At 43.9% G+C, this 17,989-nt stretch overlaps 1 protein-coding gene across 1 annotated transcript in view; it reads left to right on the forward strand.

Moving 5' to 3' along the window:
* The window catches only part of LOC144692536 (uncharacterized), a 163,714-nt gene that overhangs the window by 6,896 nt on the left and 138,829 nt on the right, over window positions 1-17,989 (forward strand). The window lies entirely within an intron of this gene.

Consider the following 17,989-nt stretch of genomic DNA (forward strand, 5'->3'; position numbering starts at 1 on the left):
GCACTCATGTCTGAAGCTCTGTTATGAATAATAACTCCTTTTTATTGAGGTAGCTGTGGTTGACTAACCCTTGTGGGAATTAAACCCACAATAGGGATTCAAGGCCTTCAGAAAGAGAGAAAATTGGTCAAGCAAGAATTCCAAGAGCGCATGATCGAGTTAAAAATGTTTTCAATCCTAATTGAATATATTGACTGAAGATGTAATTTCTACACTACACTCCTGGTGTGAACAGTGTGTTCAAGGTTATAACTCAACTTCTCTGTACAAGTTTGAACACTGATTTGATGCCGTAGAATTAGTAGCCCCTCCAGGTGTCTTCAGTACATTTTGGAGTATTGTTCACAGGTGTGTCATCTCGATTGGGATACAGTGACACCAAGTGGCAGGTTTGCTGCAGCATCATCCTAGAGAGCTGTTGTTATCAGACACTTGCGTGCAGCTCACTTGAGTGGGTGACGGCATATGTTAATGTGATCGTGGTGAGGACAAGAAGCGTCCAGGCTCAGTCCCAGTTTTGAGGAGTTGGCTAAATTAAGCGAGAGGGACAGCGCTTTGGGGACTTCTGGTTTATTGTGATTAGACACCAGGTTTATCTGAGTAGGATCATGATAAAGCCAGAGTCTCCCACTGTTGATGGTCTTTCTGAACATAACGGAGTTGCTCTCCGGAGAATTAATGGAAGGAAAGATGTTAGCCCGCGTTGGGGGATGGAGGGCATAGATATTGGGCGTTGTTGGTTTGAGAACTTCCTGTTCTGGCCCACTAAATGCACTGAGCCAATTCAGTGATTATTTTTAGATGCAAAGTATTGAAGGAAATGTGGTATCATACATCAGAGGTTAGATGTAGGACAGAAAAGAATAGTGGTGATAAATGTTATTCACACATTACAAATGGTGTCACTGAAAGACCATTGTGTTTAAAATAAATATATATGATCGCAGTGTGATTACAGTGATATGATCAAAATTTGTCAACAAAATAGGAAATCTGGTTAAAAGAAGAGGATCAACTTGACCTGAGGACACTTGCATATGTTGGATGTGTAGATATTATAAAATCTTAACATGTGGAAATGTGATTGGGATACATTTTGGATGAATCTTGGATAGGCAATATATACTAACTAAAAAACAAAAGGAGCAAAACATCTGAAGTTCCACTGAAAGAGATGTGGAGTTCAAAAGCAAAGCGATGCTAAACCTATACAGATCATTGGTTAAACCACAGTTAGAATATTCTGTTCAGTGTTGGGAACCCTACTTCAGAAAGCACATTAAGGCCATGGCGATGGTGCAGAAGAGATTTTGGTACAATGAGAAATTACCCTCTTCAGTGGAACATGGGTGGTTGGAAGCTCTGACAAATGTTCAAAATTCTGAGGGATTTTGATGAGGTTAGTTGGGAAATATTATTTCCACTGGCCAATGAAACAGAAACTGAAGGGAACAATTTTAAGATCACCAAAAGGATGAGGAGAGAGTTCAAATTTTTTAATGCAATGATGGAAGGAACATTGGTAATAGTTTGTAAAAAGGAAGTTGATAGATACTCACAAAAGTTAATTATGTAGATGTATAGCACAGAAGCAGGCCATTCGGCCCAATTGGTCTATGCTTCCCCTTAAATGTATCTATGATATTTACCTCCCTGTGGTAGCAACCCAACCATTCCCTGTGGTAGCAAATACCACATTCTAACTACTCTCTGGGTACATAATACTGAATAACCTGTTGGAATTATAAAGAAAGAATATTAGAAAAGTTTAAAAGCATACAAACAAACAGCAAGGGAATGGGACTTGGTTCCTTCAAATTGGCAGAAGCATGATGTGCTGAATGGCCACCTATGCTGTACAATGTATGACAAATGTACACTGACCTGTAGAAACTGTTGCCCATCAATTCCCAGGCCTGAAGTGTTGTGGGAATGTAAAGACTTGAGACCCCCTCGCATTTAGGTGGACACTCGTTTTCCAGATTTGCCTCCAAAGGGTCTACAGCTGCGAGTTGAACTAGGGGAGCAGCACATGAATATTGCATTTGTATTGCAACGCTGGCGCCTGACTTTAGAGTGTATGGCACTTGACTATTTTGCATACTGCAGGAGCTCACCGAAAAATCAAAAACCTAAATGTTGCAGTGCACCTTGTGCCATGCCAAAATTGTCCCACAATTTGACAAGCACATGCATAAAATACAAGCCCCAAAATAGCATGCCATACAACCATTCAAACAGTGAGCTCTTGTACTTTTCTGCAGTTTTATTTACCGGGTTTGTGTCATGTCTGTTTCTGCAACATCCATCATGTTTTCTGTGACTAGATTTGATTTGTGCATTGGGTTGGCAGCTGCTGACTTTTTTTCTTCACTAAATATTTCAGAATTGTATGACTTGTAACAACAGTGGGCGATGGTTCAGATTCAGACAACTAGAAAATAGGATATAGTGAGAGGGATTCTGGTAAATATGTTTGTGTATATAATCATTTTCATAAAGAATTTATTTGCAGTTTTGTGTGGAAAGGAATCTCTCCCCATGGAGCCTATTCTGTTCTGAAAATGTGTTAATTTTTGCAAATTAATGGCAGGTTCTGGAAACAGCTTCTTCCCCTTCATCTTATGCTTTTTAAATTTTTTTTCAACCCATGTAGAATTTTGTGTAAAGTGCCTTGAGACTTACTGTGTTAGAAGTCATATATATAAATGCAAGTTGTCGCAGATCATCTGAGGACATGGAGATTGGTGGCTTCTTTTTCCCAGAATCATTGACGAATCTCAAAATCTCTTTTGCCTTGTTCACCTTCATTGCTTTCCATTTCTCTCCTGGTGTTTGACAAGGTGTTTACCAAAACTCGCTTTCACAGCCATATTTCCTTTCTCAGTGACTGTCTCCGTCTCTGACTTACCCCGTGTGGATTTCAACTGAAGTTCCACCCCTCACGTTTCAAACCCACCCAGGATTACAGGTATCTCCGGGACATACAGCGCTCCTTGGACTGCTGTTCTCGTCGCATCCTGAGACCCACACTCAGTGCCGTGCGCCGCCATATGAACACACTCGACCTCTCCCTCCAGTAGCACCGCCGCACCCTATTTCTAAGCTGTCTGTGCCCCCAGTTTCATTTTATTCTTCATCTCATCCGACACCTCAACGAGAAACTTTGTCTCTTTCTTTCGGGTGCAAAGGAACGCAAGCTCCAACAACTCATTGATACCAACGCCCATCCAGAACCCTCCACCCCTGCCTGTCCCTCCGTCCCCATCCCATCTTCTAATCCCAGCCCCGGCCGTGTATTCACCATACCCCCTGACCTTCCCCTCTCCGATGCTGAACGTTCAGTGCTCAGCAAAGGACTTAGTTTCATACCCTTGCGCCCTCATCTCAACGAATTTCGGGCTCGGCACGATGCTGAACTCTTCTTCCCCTGCCTTCGTCTCTGTGCTCACTTCTTTGGGCAGAAGTCCTCTCCCCGGTAAACGGATCCTTTTACCCACCTCCAATATTCTCCCTCCACCTGGACCCCTCCATCTGAATTCTTACCTTCTCTTGATCTTTTAATTGAGAACTGTTGGCGTAACATCAGTCGTCTCAATTTCTCTGCTCCTCTCACCCACTCTAACCTGTCTCTCTCTGAACTTGCTGCACTCCGTTCTCTCAGGTCCAACCCTGACATTGTCATCAAACCTGCTGACAAGGGTGGTGCTGTTGTTGTCTGGCGCACTGATCTCTACCTCGCAGAGGCTGAGCGTCAACTTGCAGACACTTCCTCCTACCTCCGCCTGGACCATGACCCCACCACTGAACATCAAGCCATTGTTTCCAGGATGTTACTGACCTCATCTCCTCTGGAGATCTTCCTTCCACAGCTTCCAACCTGATAGTCTCCCAACCTCGGACGGCCAGCTTCTACCTCCTACCCAAAATCCACAAACAGGACTGTCCCGGCAGACTGATCATGTCAGCCTGTTCCTGCCTCATGGAACTCATTTCTTGCTATCTTGACTCCATTCTCTCTCCCCTTGTCCAGTCCCTTCCCACCTACATCCGTGATTCCTCTGACACCCTACATCATATCAACAATTTCCAGTTCCCTGGCCCCAACCGCTTCCTCTTCACCAGGGACGTCCAATCCCTCTACACCACCATCCCCCACCAGGATGGTCTGATGGCTCTCCGCTTCTTCCTCGAACAGAGGCCCGAACAATCCCCATCCACCACTACTCTCCTCTGTCTGGTGAAGTTGTTCTCACACTGAACAATTTCTCCTTAAACTCCTCTCACTTCCTCCAAATAAAAGGTGTGGCTATGGGTACCCGCATGGGCCCCAGTTATGCCTGTCTCTTTATGGGGTATGTGGAACATTCCTTGTTCCAGTCATACTCTGGCCCCCTCCCACAACTCTTTCTTCGGTACATCGATGATTGCTTCGGTGCTGCTTCATGCTCTTGTCTGGACCTGGAAAAATTTATTAATTTTGCTTCCAATTTCCACCCCTCCATCATTTTCACATTGTCCATCTCTGACACTTCCCTTCCTTTCCTTGACCTCTCTGTCTCAATTTCTGGTGATAGACTGTCCACCAATATCCATTACAAGCCTACCGACTCCCACAGCTACATCGACCACAGCTCCTCACACCCCGCTTCCTGTAAGGACTCCATCCCATTCTCTCAGTTCCTTCACCTCCGTCGCATGTGTTCTGATGATGCCACTTTCAAAAACAGTTCCTCTGACATGTCTTCCTTCTTCCTTAACCGAGGTTTTCCACCCACGGTGGTTGACTGGGCCCTCAACCGTGTCCGGCCCATCTCCCGCGCATCCGCCTCACACCTTCCTCTCCCTCCCAGAACCATGATAGGGTCCCCCTTGTCCCCACTTATCACCCCACCAGCCTCCACATTCAAAGGATCACCCTCCGCCATTTCTGCCAACTCCAGCATGATGCCACCACCAAACACATCTTCCCTTCATTCCCCCCGGCGGCATTCCGCAGGGATCGTTCCCTCCAGGACACCCTGGTCCACTCCTCCATCAACCCCTACACCTCAACCCCCTCCCACGGCACCTTCCCATGCAACCGCAGAAAGTGCAACACCTGCCCTTTTACTTCCCTTCTCCTCACTGACCAAGGGCCCAAACACTCCTTTCAAGTGAAGCAGCATTTCACTTGCACTTCCCTCAATTTAGTCTACTGCATTCGCTGCTCCCATTGCGGTTGCCTGTACATTGGAGAGACCAAACGCAGACTGGGTGACCGCTTTGCGGAACACCTTCGGTCTGTCCGCAAGCATGACCCAGACCTCCCTGTCACTTGCCATTTCAACACTCCACCCTGCTCTCATGCCCACGTCCATCCTTGGCCTGCTGCATTGTTCCAGTGAAGCTCGACGCAAACTGGAGGAACAGCACCTCATCTTCCAACTAGGCACTTTACTGCCTTCCGGACTGAATGTTGAGTTCAACAATTTTAGGTCATGAACTCTCTCCTCCTTTCCCACCCCCTTTCCGATCCCCCTTTTTTCCAGTAATTTATATAGATTTTACTTTTCCCACCTAATTCCATTATTTTTAAATGTATTTCCATCCATTGTTTTATCTCTGCCTTTTAGCCTATTTCGATCCCTTCCCCCCACCTCACCCCCACTAGGGCTATCTGTACCTTTATTATCACATTCCTTAGATAATATCACCAGCTTCAACACCTCTTTGTCCTTTTGTCTATGACATCTTTTGATTATCTCCACCTATCACTGGCCCTCTATCCAGCTCTACCTGTCCCGTTCTCCCCCCCCCCCCACCCCCCCGCCTTAAACCAGCTTATATTTCACCTCTTTTCTATTTTTCCTTAGTTCTATTGAAGAGTCATACGGACTCTAAACGTTAACTGTTTTCCTCTCCGCAAATGCTGTCAGACCTGCTGAGTTCTTCCAGGTATTTTTGTTTTTGTTTTGTTTATCATTGACAGGCTGTTGGGTGCCACAGCTTAAAGATAAAGGATGGAATTTAAAGCTTTGCTTTTTGAAGAAAGGAAGACTAATTGTGTTTGGATGATGCCTTTGTGCTGAAACGTCAACAGTCTTGAATAGTGTGGTTTCAAAGATGTCTACATATTAGATTGTTTCTCATTCTTTATTCACAATTGAACGTCTTGTTGCCTGTAATGACTCTCAGGTATTTGTCTGTGGAATCTCTGTCATGAAGGCAGTATTCACTGGAATGTAGAATCTATTTGCTTCCTTGTGAAGGTTGTTATAGCACTGAGTTCTGTGTATTCGCCAAAATAACACACGAGAAAATAGTTTGCTCTCATGGGCAGAAATCTGATGCTGCCTAATGGATTTTAAATGTATTAATGGAGCAATGAGTATCCATACCCTTAAATTTAACCTGGGTTTATTCAAATGTTATCAGTTGTCCATGGGCTCCTTGAATGTTTTTCATAACATGGGAGTTGACTGTATGGTGGAATTATGTTCCATCCTGTGTCAAACCAAAGCAAGTCTATAGTCAAGTCATGATCTGCAGCATATCTCTGACCCCAGGCTCCATCAGCCCCGCTGGCTTCCAACTGAGGCCGTGCCCAATGATGTGGAGTCACAGAATGCTGGTTAATCTCAACCTGAGTTTTCTCCACCACATCTATTCCATTGTTGCCGAAGCTTCCTTCTTCTCACATGTCTTCAGTGCTTCCAAAACCTTTGAACCAGTTTAACCTGTGGGTCTACCTCTCTAAAATTACAACTCACTCAGAATATTGGCAGCCTGCATCCTCACAAATTCAAATTCCCATGGTACCATTTTCCCCCATCCTTGCTGAGTTACACTGACTTCCAGTTCCCCAATAATTGCTAGACCTGCAAATTTAAATCCCCCCAAATACTCACCTTTGATTCCATGCCAGCTCTGTGATCTCTCATCATTTGTTTCCCATATAAATTTCCATCCTGTTGGGAGCCAACTGTTTTCTCTCTTGACATGAGCATGATTGAAGTGTTTTGCATGCACTAAATACAACCACTGCCAGAACTGTGACACAAGAACAAGAACAAGGACCAGGCGTAGGCCATTTGGCCTCTTGAGCCTGGTCTGTCATTTGATAAGATTGTGACTGATCTGATTGTGGCCTCAACTCCGCTTTCCTGCCTTCTTCTTCCCCCCCCCCCCCGCCACCCCCAAAACCCTTGGCTCCCTTGCTGATCAAAAATCTATCCAACTCGGTCTTGAATATCGTCAATGACCTTGCCTCCACTGCTCTCTGAGGAAGAGAATTCTGCAGACTAACGACCCTCTGAGAGAAAATTTCTCCTCATCTATCTTAAATGGGAAACCCCTAATTTGTGTCCCCTAGGTTTAGATTTCCCCACAAGGGGAGACATCCTCTCAGCATCCACCCTTCAAGTCCTCTCGGGACCTTGTATGTTTCAATAAGATCACCTCGCATTCTCCTAAACTCCAATGGGTATAGGCTCACCCTTTCTTCATAAGATGACCCCTTCATCCCAGGAATCGGTTGAGTGAACCTTCTCTGAACCACTTCTAATGCAAATATACCCTTTCTTTAAGTAAGGAGACCAAAGCTGTACAAAATGGTATTCCAGATGTGGTCTCACCAACAGTAGCAAAACTTCTCTACTATTATACTTGATTCCTCTTGCAATAAACACCAAAATTCCATTTTCCTTTCTAATCACTTGCTGCACCTGCATACTGGCCTTTTGTGATTCATTTGCCAGCACACTCAAATCCCTCTGTACTCTATAGTTCTGCAGTCTCTCTCCATTCAAATAATATGCCGCTTTTTGTTTCTTCCTGCCAAGTGGACAAGTTCACTTTTTTCCCATATTATACTCCATCTGACAAATTTTTATCCAATTAACCTACCTAAATCCCTCTGTAGACTCTTTATTTGTTCTTGACAACTTCCTTTCCTACCTATCTTGGTGTCATCAGCAAATTTAGCTACCATACATTTGGTCCCTTCATCCAAGTCATTGATATATATATATATATTTTTCTTCATTCTTTCATGGGATGGCCAGCATTTGTTGCCCATTCTGAATTGCCCTTGAACTGAGTGGCTTGCTCGGCCAATTCAGAGGGCAGTTAAGAGTCGACCGCGTTTCTGTGGGTCTGGAGTCACGTAGGCCAGACCAGGTAAGGATGGCAGATATCCTTCTCTGAAGGGCGTTCATAAACCAGATGGGTTTTTACGACAGTAGATAGATAGTTTCATGGTCACCATCACTGAGCCTAGCTTTATATTTGAGATTTATTAACTGAATTTAAACTCCTCCAGCTGCCATGGTGGGATTTGAACCCATGTCCCATGTTAACTCTGTCTAATTGTATAACTTTATAAATGGCCTGCTATAAATTCCTTTTAATAATAGATTCTAGCATTTTGCCTGTGATGGACATTAGGCTAATTGACTTGTAGTTTCCCGCTCCCTGTCTCCCTCTTTTCTTGAATTGAGGTGTGATAGCAGTTTTTCCAATCTGCTGGGACCTTTCCAGAATCTAGGGAATTTTGGAAGATCACCACCAATGCATCTACTCCCTGCAGCCACGTCTTTTAAGACAGTAGGATGAAAACCATCAGGTCCAAGGGACTTATCAGACTTTAGTTCTAATAGTTTTCCCAGTACTTTTTCCTTAATACTTGTGATTGTTTAAGTTCTTCCCTTTTACCTCTCGATTTTCAAGTATTCTTGGGATGTTTTTTCTGTCTCCTACACTGAAAACAGACACAAAATACCTGTTCAACATGTCTGCAATTTCCTTGTTTCCCATAATTAGTTCTCCATTCTCACCCTTTAAAGGACCAACACTCCATTTAGTTACTCTTTGCCTTTTTTAATACTTGTAGAAACTCTTAATGTCTGTTTTTGTATTTCTAGTTAGCTTACTCACTAGCTCGCTCTAATTTCTTGCTCCTTACTATTTTTTTTAGGACATCACCAGATTGAGCCCAAGGTTGTTCTGACCAATTTTGATTCATTTAATGACTTGCTCGTGGTCCTGTCTGCACCGCCTTTGACCATGCATCGTTTAGATCTTCTAGCAGAAGATTCATAATTGCACAACATTTAGGTTTTTGCGTACTTTTGGCCACAGATAGTGGTTAAGTTGTATCATTCTTTTCAAGAAAGACCTGCTTTGGGTATCTGGTTTCAAGTCACTTGCCTGTTGCTGGTTACTGTGTTTGTTGCACATTGTAATGCCTCGAGATGGAATTGGTTTCATCAGTTTAATGTTTGTTAACTGCTTGGCCAAGGTGGGTATTTATAGATCTGTGTACTCACCTCATTTGTGTGGCATGTTTGTGCATCAGCCATCCTGTTATTGAGAAGCTTGTTATAGTTTGACATATGGAGGAGAATACTGAAGGTTGATGCTGAATAAAGTGGTAGGTAGGAAGTAGTTTTTACAATTAAAGCCAATTCCAGTCTCCCTCAACTATAGTCTACCTGTGTACCTGCAATTGTTGTTTGTGTAGGCTGCGTTATCCAGAATTCTGAAATATTCACGTAGAGTTTTATTCCTGGAGTTTGACTGGGCGGATAGCTTCTTGGGTTAGAGTATAATATGTGACACCTATGGAAGAAATGTGTGCGCGCTGAGATGAATTTCACTTTTGCATTTGTGTTCATTATCTAACTTCTCACTGAATAAAACTTTCTGCTGCCCAGTAATGCATCACCAGATCATGATCAGATGTGGAAACCCCGATTGATTTATCACCTGTATCCCCATGCTCTCAGGAGATAGGGTCACTGGGTAATTTTGAAACACCCCAGCAACTTTCCTAGTTGAGATTAGCTAATTCAGCATGTACTAGGCATAAAACCTTATGGACTATCTGGCCCACTGCCATGTCAGATGCTGCTTTGTCCCTTGATGCTACCATGCTACCTTATATCTTTTTCTAGATACTATCACGTGATCTTCCCCTTCATTAAGCATATTCAATCGTGCTGCCTCTAGTAGCACCAGCCTTGACTTCCTTGCTAAGGTCATGAATGACTGCATGTACAATGATTGTGGTGGTATGCCCCAGGCTTTAACTCAAAATTTGACACTGTGCATGCTGTTGCTTATAAGATTGCTTTTGAGGTTGTAGTTGGGCTGCAACTTTATTGTGAGGGGCAATGTATTTTCAAAGTTTTAAAAAAAAAAAGTTCATCTTTTTATACGAACAAGGTTAGTAGAACGTTTACCAAAGGGTTTAAACTCTGTTTCTCCCTGGAAAATGTGAGGATTTGTTAAGGAGACCACAAGGATTGAAATGCAGTAGAAAAGTGGTGAAACAGCAACTGACAGTTGGAGATGCCTGCTGTCAGGCATAGCTCTTTTCTGCTATGAGTCAGAAAGTTGTGGACACAAGTTCTAGTATAGAGACAAAAGCACATAGTGTGTTCCTGCTTTATTGTCACATTACTGGTGAAGAGCTAGGACCTAATTCCTATGAATACATATCCTGGGGTGCCCCATGCACTGCTACACTGCAATCATGTGCCAAGTAACAATATTTCAGTCCACCAGCCGCATAGAGAGTTGAAAGAAACACGCTTACTGAAGCTCCAGCATTTTGAGTCTAAAGTGTGTTTATTTCTAACTTATGGGAATCAGAAGACATAACAATTCCATAATACTGAGGGAACGCTGCACTGTCGGAGACTTTTTTGGACGAATCATTAAACCTAAGCAATGTCTGCTCCTCAGGTGGACCTGAAAGTTCCCAGTACGCTCTTCAAAGAGTGGGGGAAGTTTCCCTGGCCAATAATTACCTCTAAACTAACATCACTAAAACAGATCATCCGGTCATTTATCACGTTGCTGTTTGGGAGCTTGCTTTGTGAAATTTGGCTGCCTTGCTTTCTATGTTATAACAGTGATTCCATTTCAAAAGCACCTCATGAACTGTAAAGTGCTTCATGAGATCCTGAGGTCGTAAAAAATGTATAAATGCAAACCTGTCTTTTTGCTGCGTTACAAGATCTTCATGGTCAACCAAAGCTGGAAAGCAGATGTAGATTAATTTTCTTAATTATTTTTGAACTGCTTAAGAAGTAGTGGTCCAAAATGAGCCAGGCAGCTAGTGTTCACATTTAACCTGCCCTGTTCACAAGGAAGCAAACTGCAGATGGCTGAACCTGGGCACTTGCTTAATTTCAAAGTCACAATTTGCAGCATTTTCAGCTGCTGTATCTTCCCTAAAGTGATGAGTACAGAAGACAAATTCAGGCCAGTGAGCATCTGTGATCAAAAAACTGGAGCCTTCTCAACCTGTGGCAGCAGTGTTCATATTAACCATGAGAAGCTTCGTTGCCTCCAGAAATGTTGGTCAAAACTACCCTGTCAAAATAGTTTATAGCATAGGTATCCAGACTTGGGTCCACAGACTGCATCTGGCCCAATATGCCCTTCATTTTTAACTCATAGGTCGCGCCTGAGGATAAATCTCAAATCAAAACACCGAAGTTTGTTTCCTTCAGGGGCTTAGAATTATTGATTGATTCATACTTTATATGTAGCCCACAAAGATTCTGAGTACACACCTTAGGAGTCCATAAAGACTAATGACTGGAGATAGGAGTTCAAATCCTACTGTAGTAGCTTGGGAAGTCTCATAGTATCAGATTGAGCATTGGTAAGGAAACTATTGGCTGATTGCGACTGCCCTCCCTTGGCTTATGAATCCGTACTTCTCTGTGTTGAACGTTACTAACAGTAGCTCAGTAGCATCAGTGCTTTCCAAGCTGGCTGAGCCCTGAAGGACATATCTGCCAGGCGAGGCCTGTGGCAGGTGGTGAGAAAACCAAGAGAGAAAAACCTACATGACTTTATCCTCTCCAGTTTACCTATCGCAGATTCATCTGACCATGACAGTATTAGTAGAAGTGATCATTGCACAATTCTTGTGGAAACCAAGTCTCAGCATTCACATGGAGGATGCCCTCTATCATGTGTGGCACTACCACCATATAGCAGCTGAAAACTTGGCATCTTTGAGGCACTGTTGGCTATCAGCAGCAGAATTGTACTCTGATGCTATCTATAAGCTCATGGTCCAGCATATCCCTCATTCAACCATTACCATCAAGCCAGGAAGAACCAACCCTAGTTAAATGAAGAGTGCAGGAAAGAATGCCAGGAGCAGCACCAAGCATACCTAAAGATGAAATGCCAATTTAATGAAGCTACAACAGAGAACAAATTGCTGTAGACAGCCAGGTGATCCCACAACCAATGGATCATCTCAAAGCTCTGCAGTCTTGCCACATTCAGTCATGAATGATGGTGACAAATAAACAGCTAACTAGAAGAAGAAGCTACATGAACACCCCTGTCATCAATGATGGCAGAACTCAGCACATGAGTGCAGGAGACAAGGCTGAGGCATTTGGAACCATCTTCAGCCAGAAGTACCAAGTGAATGATCCATCTCAGACTCCTCCTCAGGTCGCCTCCACCTCAGAAGCCAAAGTTCAGCCAATTCAATTCACTCCATCTTATATCAAGAAAGAGTGAAATGGGTGCAGCAAAGGCTATGAGCCCTGATGGCATCTTGACTGTAGTGTTAAAGACTTGTGCTCCACAACTAGCTGCACCCTTAACCAAGCTGTTTCAGTACAAAAGCAACATTGACATCTACTTGACAAATTGGAAAATTACCCAGCTATGTCCCCTCTAGAAGGTCTTGTGGTGCAGTGGTAGCATCCCTACTTCTGGGACGGAAACTCTGGTTTCAAGTCCCACTTCAGGATGGCTAAACAGGTTGATTATCAGCCTGTAAATCCTTTCAATACTCCTGATGGCAGCTGGTAAGAGTGGGAGAGTTTCCTGGTCAGCAGTACTGCAGTACTTTGCCAAGCATAATCATGGACCAATCCAATGAAAGTCCATGGTCGCCACTGCCCTCTTAGGACATGCTAGTTGAAGGAGGAGGAGGGTGCCTTGTCCAAAGAAAGTAAGAGAAATCCAGTTTAGCCAATTACTTGCCCCAGCAGCCTACTCTCAATCAGCAGCAAAGTGGTTGAAGGTGTTGTCAACAGCTCACCATTAATCTGCCTGCTGACACTCAGTTTGGTTTCTGCTCGGACCACTTGACTCCTGACCTCATTACAGCTGTGGTCCAAACAGAGCTAAACTCCAGAGATGAGGCGAGAGTGACTGTCCTTCACATCAAGGCAGCATCAAATATGGCATCAAAGGGCACTAACAAAATTTAAGTCCGTGGCATTGAGGGGATAGGTTGGAGCCATAAGTTGTGATTTGTTGTTGAGTCGCAGGTTGTGGTTGTTGAAGACCATTCATCTCAGCCCCAAGTCACCGCTGCGGGAGTTTGTCAGGGCAGTGTCCTAGGTCCAAATATCTTCAGCCTCGTCAATGATTTTTGGTCCTTCATAAGGCCAGAAGAGGGATGTTTGCTGATGATTGCAGAGATTCATCCACAACTCCTCAGTTACTGAAGCAGTCTGTGCCCGTGTGTAGCAGGATTTGGATGATATTCAGGCTGAGCTGATGTGTAGTGTAAATGTTACTTGATATTTAAGTGCAAGGCAATGTTTACCTCCAGCAAGAGGGAGAGTCTAACCATTTCCCCATGGCATTCAAAGGCATTGTCATCATCAAATCCCCCACCATCAATATCCTGGGAGTTACCATTGACCAGAAACTGAACTGGGCTAGCCATATAAATACTGTGGCTGCAAGAACAGGTCAGAGGCCGGGAATTCTGAGGCGAGTAACTCACCTCCTGGCTCCCCAAAGCCTGTCCGGCATCTGCAAGATACAAGGCAAGAATGTGATGGAATATTCTCCACTTGCCCAGATGAGTGCAGCTGCAACAACAAAGAAACTTGACACCATCCAGGATAAAGCAACCCTGCTTTATTGGCACCCATCCATCGCCTTAAACATTCACTCCCTCTGCCACTGGTGCACTATCTACAAGAAGAATTTCAGCGACTTGTCAAGGCTTCTTTGACAGCACCTTCCACACCTGTGATGTCTACCACTTAGAAGGACAAGGGCAGCAGATGCATGGGAACACCACCAGCTGCAAGTTCCCCTCCAAGTCGCTGTTCCTTCACTGTCAGAGTCAAAATTCTGGAACTCCCTTCCTAACAGCATGGGACTTGGGAGCAGGAGTCGGCCATTCGGTAACATTTGATAACATCATAGCTGATCTGATTGTGGTCTCAACTCACTTTTTCCTGTCTGCACCCCCATAACCCCTGACTCCCTTGTCCATCAAAAATCTATCTATATCAGCCTTGAATAAATTCAGTGACCCAGCATCCACTGTGCCACTGAAGGTGTACCTTCACCACATGGACTGCAGTGGTTCAAGAAGGCTACTCATCACTAATTTCTCAAGGGCAGTTAGGGATAGGCAAAAAATGCAGCTCTAGTCAGCAACACTCACATCCCATGGAAGAGTTTTTTTAAAAAAAGACTGAAGGGGTCCTGAAAGTTGCTAGGCTGGCTGTTGGAATCAGCTTGCTTCTTGGTGATTCAAGATGTGGTTCATGATTGAAACCTTGTCACTTGCACTTCAGTGAAAAACTACTGGTAAGAAGAATATTCACTCTTTATTTAAAAATGAGTCCTGTGGCACTATATCCCCGATTGTTTTCTTTTGTTTTCCTAGCTGGATCTAAGCAATTAAGTTGTGGGGGTGGAGGGTTTGGAATTTGAAGCAAATCGGGAGACAGTGGGATGCAGCAAGCCCCTGATGCCAGACATTTGTTTGCAGCATGAAAGTTCTGGCACTCGGAGCGGAATTTTAATAAGAGACATCCGGCCCCGGATGGCAGGCTTTTGTAGATTCTGTATTCTCAGTGTGACGGCGAGGATGAGATGGTCAGGAAAACTGCAACAAAACAGCCACTCTTAAGATTGATCTGTTGTGAGCAGCGGTAATAATTAAAAAAAAAACTAACCGGAACATGCAGCTAAACTTCAGGTCTGCATTTATGTAATGGAGCACAATGCAGCTCCACAGAAGGCTGTGCAGTCTGCCAGAGGCTTCAGGGCTGAAAACTGTCTGTGGAGAGCTGTGAAAACTGTTCCCTCCATTCTCGCTCGCTCGCTCTCTCTCTCTCTCTCTCTCTCTCTCTCTCTCTCTCTCTCTCTCTCTTCCCCCCCCCCTCCCGCCACAGCTCCTATCTGCTTTGGAAAGTCAGCGGTCTTCCACTTGGTACTGAACCTTGAAAACCTCAGGTAACGTCAACAACATGAACCGAGTGTCAACATCAAGCTGGTTGTAACTATACTCCTGCACACTGGCCGAAATGGTGTTTGTTCACAAAGTCAATAAACAGACGTTCTTTGCATTCGAACGATGGGTTGGCCGGGGGAAGAGATTGTGAAAATCTGCTCTCTCTGGGTGACCTAATATTAACTATTTTTGTGCCTTTGGCGATTTTCGGCAGGATTCCAATTCCATGGGCACAGGCAGTTGTCCATTTGAGTCACTCGAGCCACCATCTTTGTGAGTTAAGAGAGCTATAGTGATAAACTGTTAGGCCGGGAGCTGGCTGATGGGGACCTTCCTGTCTGTGTAACTGGATCTTCAGCCATGGCCAAGATGTTGAGCGGGGATGTAGCACTATTTTCCCCTTCCCTATTCCTGTTTTCCAGCAAGTGAATTTCATTCAAACTGAAGTATTCCAAGGGCAAGCAAAGAAACTGCATGAAAACATGAAAAATGAGGACAAGAAAAGGCCATTCAACTTGTACCACACATTTGTGATACCGTGTGCATTAGAATACATGGACTCCCCATACCACCTTCAGAAATTATCCAGTTTTTAAAAAAATGCTTTGTGGTTAACTTGCCTATTTTTCACTTGATAACTGCAGTGATGATTAAAATGAGAATTTCCAAGGTACGGCGACATTGCAGGCATAGACCTGTATCCCGTCATACTGCGTAGCACAAAACTAAGTGAATAACACTAATGTGGGACGGTTCTGTAGTTCTGGGCACTATTTTGTACCAGAATAAGTGTCATGCAATGTGATGGTGAAGCATTACCTAGCTCTCTTTTTTGTAGGACAGAGAGGGGAGAAGTGTGTGTGTGTGTGTGTTTATCTGTGCAGCAGATAAAATTGCAGATCGTTGTCTTTCTGTTGTCCAGATTGTAAGCATTGAGAATTCCTGCAGTGATTTGTCGAGTATGTGTTGACATTTCCAGCCAGTTCCCCTGGATACAGCTAGGGAGACAAATGGGTTTGTGGAGTAGTGGGAGGCGAGCTGAGTATTGAACAAGACTTCATCTGTCCAGCAATGCATGTGCAATCTTCCTAAGAGCAGCTTAGCATGATACAATTGGGCAGCATATTAGATTTCCTGTCTACTCCCATTCTGCATCTTAAAAAGAAAGTCCTGTGTTTCAAATCTGTTCATTTGAAATTCTAATGAGTAAGAGTAAATGTTAAAATAGACCGTTCATGCCTTTCTAACACACGTTTCAGTAACCTGGCCTGCTTGGTTGAAGCACAGTAACCATGATGAAAATCAGATACAGGTCAGACAAGAAATAGTGAAATGAAACTAGCATTTAAAAATAACTAGGCTCACTTCATTATGATCTACAATCTGTGACCCTTTATTGGATGGTAAATTTCCTGTCGCATTGTGTTTTTTATTTCGCTACTTTTGTATATTCTAACCCCTCCTCCACCCCCATTTTGACTCATCTTTTCTCTTTTCTCCTGTACCACAATAAGAAGGGTCAAAAAGGCAGTTGCACCCTAGCCTCTGGCATTATTGCTTCATAATAAGCTTGGAAGTGTGTGTGATTGGCACTGGGTGGTTTAGCATCTCATTGTTCTCTTTTCATGGATAGGGAAGCAAATAGCTGTCCTGTCTCTTCCTCCTCCTGCCCCTTTCTGCATTAACTGGTCTGTGGCAACACAGTTCACCTCAGTAGAGTCTGGCTTAAGGAATGAAAACTTGGCCAAGCCTAGCGCTTTTGCTGCAAGGTGTGTGTGTTTTTTTAAATGTGGGTCTCGCTGACTAGGTCAGAATTTATTGACCGGGAGGGGAATTTGCGGATAGTGATGTTCCCATAAATCTGCTGTCCTTGTCCTTCTAGGTTGTAGACATCACTGGATTGGAAGGTGATGTCGAAGGAACCTTGGTGAGTTGTTGCAGTGCATCTTGTAGATGGTACACACTGCTGTCACTGTACATCGATGGTGGAGGGAGTGAATGTTTGTGGATGGAGTGCCGATCAAGCAGGCTGCTTTGTCTGGATGGTGTCAAGCTTCTTGAGTGTTGTAGGAGCTGCACTGATCCAGGCAAATGGATAGTGTTCCATCACACTCCTGTCTTGTGTCTTGTAGATGGTGGACAGGCTTAGGGGAGTCAGGAGGTGAGTTACTGTCTAGAATTCCCAGCCTGTTGCTCCTGGATGTCAATTATACTGTACTATTCTAGAAAAGAAAACATCAGTTATTCAGACAGCATTCGTTTTGAGCCTTCCATGATGTTGCTGAACTGCCCTAAATGTTAACATTTTTGTTCATCAACAAGAAAAGAACTCTGGCTCTGTTAGGTGAGAAGCTGCCAGAAATGAAGGAATCCAGCCCTTCACTGTATCTAGATTTAATGTAGACGCTTCTTCGCAAAAAATACTTTTCTAATTTTGTGCAATTTAATTTGACTCTGCTGAATCCTGAATCCTAACATGCACCTCATTTCCCCCAGTTGTCATCCCTTTGCTCGCTGATCCACAATGTCTTCTGATCTTTGTATTTTAAATTTTTGTCCTTGTTTTCAAATCCCTCCACCTCCCAATCTCTGTAAACTCTTCCAACCTTCACTTTGCTCCCCCTATTCTCGCCTCTTGCGCATCTCTGGTTCCACCATAGGCAGCTGAAGACACAGATGCCAAGGTTCTGAAATTCTCTTACTAAACCCTTTTGCCTCTCTCACTCCTCCTTTTAAGATGCTTCTTAAAGGCAACCT

Source organism: Cetorhinus maximus, chromosome 17, assembly GCF_964194155.1.
Source record: "Cetorhinus maximus chromosome 17, sCetMax3.hap1.1, whole genome shotgun sequence".
Taxonomy (NCBI): Eukaryota; Metazoa; Chordata; class Chondrichthyes; order Lamniformes; family Cetorhinidae; genus Cetorhinus; species Cetorhinus maximus.